Raw genomic sequence first — 6,000 nt, 5'->3', positions numbered from 1 at the left:
CACCATCTATGATGCCGCTTTGAAAAACTGGACACTTAATTTTAGGGCTGTATGTGTTAGCAAAAGCAATTTCACTTAGAATATATCTATATTGTCTCACTGCTGCTTCTCCAGGGTGAGGACATCCAAGGGGCACAGATACCCACTGCCCCTTTGCAGAAAGCCACCCCTGACCTGTGGGAAAGAGGGCACAGCCCTCAGAAAAACACAGGCAGTGCTCTGTTCAGAACAGGCTGCTGTGTGAGCGCAGACCTGGCTGGTTCCTCCCCAGGTCCTGCTGCAGCCAGGACTCTGCTCCCAGGACCTGTAAGCAGGGCTCAGCAGCAGCTCTGTGGGCAGGGATGGGAGGGGAGGCAGAGGACATCACAAGCCCAGGCCTCCGGAGGTGTGGAGAGCTGCCAGGATCCCAGTGCTGCTTCCTCACCGGTGAGTCATGGCTGGGTGTTGACCTCAGGCTGGCAAGGCTGCAGGATGTTCTGGCTTGGTCTGAGGGCAGCCCCAAGCACAGAATCACTTTAAGGGCAGAGACTACTGGTTTTATTTTTCTTTCCTTTTCATAACCTATTAATGCTCTGTGTATTTGGGGCTTCCACTTTATTTTCGGTTTTGGTTTCCTTGGTGTAAGTAAAATATTTCTCCTCTTTCTGCTTTCCTTTTCATTAAGCATTATCTTTTAATTAAGCATTACCTTTTGTAACAAAATTAATATCTAGTTTAGTTTAAGATGATATTTGGATAACAGTTAACAGGAAGAGCACTCTTGGAATCATAGGATCACCAAGGCTGGAAGAGACCTCTTCTTTCTGAAATGAGCAAAACTTCAGGAGGTTAGGTTCTTTTGGGTGTAGAACAAGATTCTAGTTAGTGGAAGGTGTGAAAAGAATAGCACTTTATAAACACTTTTATTTAAATTGGATAACTAATCTTAATTGTGAATCTTTTCCAAAAAAAACCAGTTGTTACTAGGAAGTAATATTGGACAAAATTATACTACTATACATGGTGTAATAGTCATAAACTTGAGTCTAACCTCAAGATCCTGTCTGAGTAAGAGTTATGAGATATTCTTTTTGTAACCTTTGCCATTAATACTTTCAGCTTTGTGGTGAATATCAACAGATCCCGATCAGGCTTAGGACCTACAAAAGTGTTCCAAAATAAACAGAATTTAGACAGTGTGAAGCAGGAAGGGGGAGGAGAGGTTTCAGTTCTTTATGAAATCCTGAGCTGTATGAACTGCCACAAGGTATAAGGCTCCATGGTCTCCAATAAAACTACGCAAGTAGAGTAATCAGTCAGATGTAAAATGGTTGATTTGGCCTGTATTTCTTCAGAGGAATGCAAACTTACAAAAAAAGGTGCTAAATAGTAAAATCTAGATTTATTTTTTACTTTTCCTGAAAGCCTTTAGCAGAAGACTGGAAAGGTTTTGTCTTAAGAGGCTGTGATCTCTGCTCTAGACGGACTAACCCTGCTATATTATATACTAATATACTAATTACTGCTGGCTTGTTGTCTTCTGAACTATGTGAAATACCTTCTGTTTAGAGGATTCTCACACACTTCACAGATGAGCCTTGGCCAGTGCTGCCAAGGGAAAGGCAGAGCAGAAAACTCCTGGGCTGTCAAGCTGGATGGTCAGCATGCAATCTGAGCATGGCAGTTCAGGACATTCAAGATCTTAAAACTGAGGCTTTTATGTTGTTGAAGGCAGGATATAAACCAACCTAGATGAATTTGCAGCTTTGTTAGCAGAGTTACCCTTATGGCTGTGCTTTGCACTGCCTGAGAAGGCAAGTTCCTTGTCTCCTGTGCTCATGGCAGCATAGAACTTCACATGCACAGTCACCTCCTGCCACTGTCTAACCCTGTGACATTCATTGTCTTGCATTCAGTGGAGCCTGCACTGAGCCTGTGCTCATTCTTTGTGCCTGTCTGCACTAATTCATGACAGTGCCACCGAGTTTGAGAGGGCAGCCTGAGCAAAGGGGTAAGGAGGTCGTAGGTCTGTGCACACACAGAGCTGAAAACATAGCACAGCAGGAGGGTATTTTTTCAAACCAGTGCATTCATATTTTCTCTGTATTATCCTTTTGAATGAAAACTATAACATCTAGCCAGATCACCTTTTTTGGGCTTAAAATTCTGGAAGAGTGCTATAGAAATCCAATGGGATGATAGGACTGTACTGGTGTATATATAATGGACTGACTTCTGTCCCTCTAGTCTTAAGACAGAATTAAGTGGCTGAAATAATAAAACCTTTAAAATCCTCAATGAAATACACTTTATTTAATGTTCCATGAGAGAAGTGGAATGTTATAATAATTATTGAAAAGTAGATAAGCCTAATAAAGAGTAAGTGAGGATTGACAGGCATAATATTCCATTGTATGTTAGCTCAGACTAAATCCTATAAATCCTGTTTTTCTTCTACTGAAAGAGAATTTTTTAAAAATATGTCTGGGGGTTGTCTCTTCCCGTAGCCAAGAGATGACAAGCAGCTCTTGGAATTTCTCTGTGCAATGTTAGATATCTTTCTGTTCCCTAAATTTTTGCCCAGTTTACTTAACCCGAAAAAGAACCCAAATCTCACCATGTAAAAGCAATCTGGTAGCAATGCTGTCGCCCATTGGAAGCTGATCTCTAATAATAATTGAATGCAAAGGTGGGGAGATCAAGTATGGAGTGAGTAGAAGGAAATCAAAGAAAGCACAAGAACGTAGCAGAGCTCCTGCTGCACCCTTCTGTGTCTAAACCAGGTTATTGGAGAGGCTGGGTGAGAGTCAGTTAGGAATTCATGAGCAATAGCCTGGCATTACAATGGGAACTCAGCCTCACGTAACTACTATCGCTAGGAAGAGATGAGTAGTCATCCACTCAGGAAAAGGAAACGATTTCTCTGTGTAATTGCTTTTGTTTATAACTGGTGGTAGCTGTTAACATCTGTGTCCTCAGGCTCTGATAGTCCATCAGGGAGCTCAGAGGAATGGCTAAAATGGAATTGCAGCTGAGAGGAGCATGAGGCAAGACAGCAAGGACTGCCAGACATCCTCTAATGTCATTACCATGGCAGCTTCCACAGATCTGCTCTGCTTTCCAAAATAGACCCTTCAAAACAAATTTTAGCCTTCGTTATAGATCAGAAGTAAAAATGTGGACAAATCACCCCAGAGATTCAATGGCTCATCACATTTAGGGGATTTCTTTGTACTTTTTCATGGTGTGACACTCTTTTCTCTCAGTGAGGAGCACTGCCTGCTGTACAGCTCAGCTACACAAGTTTCCAAGACGTGAGGAGTCTTAAAGACTGCAATGATGGCCTCTGAAATCCAGTGTGATAGTGCTAAAAACATGAAACTACCTTCAAAACAAACAAACAACAAATAAATAACTAATTCTTCCTTCCCTCTTAATTCATTGCAAAACAGCCAAGATAGCATCCCCAAGAGCTTTCCTCAGTCTGAGTCATTTGCAAACCTGTTTTAACTTCTTTAACAGATTAAAAATAATGTTTGAGACTATGCATCTGCCAAAGAATATAGTGTGATGGTCCATACAATGTATTTTCTTTTAAAAGGTTGATTGGTTTTTTTATCTTGTGAGTACATCTTACATATTTGAGGAAGGAGAAAGTAATACTGTAGCCACTTTGTGGGAAACAGCATTGGAGGCCTTGTATTTGTCATTGCAGGAAGCTGAAGGAAGCCAAATACTAAGAAGACTAAAACCAGAAAATTGGGATTTTAATATATACAGGATAGTAATTAGGCATTTTGTATTGGTTTAGGGCTAAGTCTTAACTCTGAGGGGAATTTAATTCCTGAGGGTACCTGTAAGCACAGAAAGGAATTAAGTTCTCAAAAGTCTGCTGAATGCTTGAATTCCAATAAACAGCCACCTTCCAACTTTACAGTGATCAGCTATTTGAAAATTAATCTCTTCCTAGCAAAGAACCATCCTAAATGTTTCCCACTTAAACTGTTATATAAATATTTGCATTTCTTCGATGATGCATGTTCAGATTTACATACTGCTGTTTTGATTATTTAATGTAATCCTGGTATTTACATAAATATGCATGAAAGGCAGTGGAGCTCATCATTTCCTCCCGTGTCTCACATGCTTTAAATTTATGTACCAGGAGAGGGATGTACACTTTGTAATTCTGGTTTAGGAGGGTATTTTGCCTGGGCTGACATCACTTCCAGCGTGGAGGCAGGATTTATATGCTGCTCTTCATCTGTGTTTATTTGGATAACTCATTATTAATGTAGCTGGCCCTCTCTCCTGCAAGTTTTACTAAGCTGAGTTTCATGCAGCCTTACCAGGGAAGGGTTTTTTTATGAGTGTGGCAGATGATGTGCTGTACTCTCCTGTTTCAAAATGGCAATAATACTAAGGGGATGTACAATTAGTCCATGGAATGTGTATGCTATCCACTTTCCTTCTTAAGCCTGTGAGGACAGATAAAAGGCTTTCCTAAACTATCAATGGATTTGTTTGCCAGATGCTTTCCAGATGAGGACAGTGAGGGTGGAGAAAGGAGGACTTTTGGCTCAACACAATTCCTTTGGTTCCTTTCATATTTCTTTCAAAACAAGCTTTTGTTTGTTTTTTAAGAAGCAGGAAAAAAAAATCTTGGCAATGGGAAGGCATTTCAGAGGGAAGGTAATTTGCGTAGTATTGTGTAGAAACATTGGGTATCTTTAGTCCCGGAGAGGTGGAGGAAACTGCTCAAAACCTTTTTAGAACTCTCAGAAGGATTTTATTTTTAAAATACATGGGTGTTAGCTTTGCTAATGTTGAAGAATGTTCTCTATGTGAGAAGTCTGAAAATAATAAAATTGTCATTTTTATTACTTGCATCATTTTTTTCTCCAGTCCCCAGTGTGTAAGAGGCCACTTGTTCAGTGCACTCTGGGAACCAATAATGGAAACAAGCCACTACTTTGTTTTCTGTTTACACCCTGACATTTCTAAACAAGAGAAGAATGCAGAATACTTGTAGAAGACATTATTTGCTCCTAATTTTGCAAGAAATAACAAGTAGAAGTTTGATGGTTTTGATTTTGTAATGATGTGTTATTTGAGAAATGTCCAGAACAATTAGAAATGCCAATTGAGTGAGGCATTTTAAACCTCTCCACCTGGTATAAATCCCAGACTGTGCTTCTTTCTGAAGAAAGAAATGCCACATTTACTCTGTGTGACAAACTAGTTCAGCATTGGGAGACTGCTAATGAACTATAGCACAGAAATCATGAAGACTGAAGGGTCCAGTGGGTAAAGGAGCAATTAAAGAAGCGATTGACTGATCATCACTGTCTTACTGAAAGTGGAGCACAATTAAACAAACCAACCAACCAAAAACCCCCCTCCTGTATAAGTTTGTTCACAGTTTTGGTGCTGAAGGCCTTTAACCATGCTAGAACAGGACTTTCCATCACAAAAGCATCGCTGTGGCATCCAGAATCAGCTTTTTGTGTGAGTGATTCTCACTGATGAGCCGTCAGTGTCATTTCCTTCTGCTCACAAGGCAAATATACATGTTTCTTTTTAAAATTTGTGCTTTGTGTGATTGACCAAGTACATTATCCAGACCATCAGCTTCAAGGTGCCTGTGGAAGTACTTTAAAATCAGAGTTCAACCAGAACTGTAAATGTAGAGGTTTGGTGCAGACTGGTTGTTTTGCTGTGAACAAACTTGCAAAAACAATTCAAATTTTTATTTCCCTCTCAACATATTTTTCATAAGTCTTTCCCAAGGACAGACTAATTCTTCTGTAGTGGCCTGGGAAAGAACTGTAAAGCACCTCAAGACAAAGAATCATGGGCTAAGACCATGATCTGCTGTTTAATGTACATAAGCAGGCAAGTGGACATAAAAAAGCACATATGGTTTTGCAATGAGCATGCTTAGCATATCTATATACCACAGAGAGAAGTGCAGGTCTGGGATATTTCATTGTCAGTGCCTAAAACTGAAAAATCAGTATA

The sequence above is a fragment of the Neopelma chrysocephalum genome, unplaced genomic scaffold (genome assembly GCF_003984885.1).
Source record: "Neopelma chrysocephalum unplaced genomic scaffold, ASM398488v2 Primary Assembly neopelma1_65c, whole genome shotgun sequence".
Classification (NCBI taxonomy): Eukaryota; Metazoa; Chordata; class Aves; order Passeriformes; family Pipridae; genus Neopelma; species Neopelma chrysocephalum.
Note: the sequence above shows the minus strand (reverse complement) of the source record.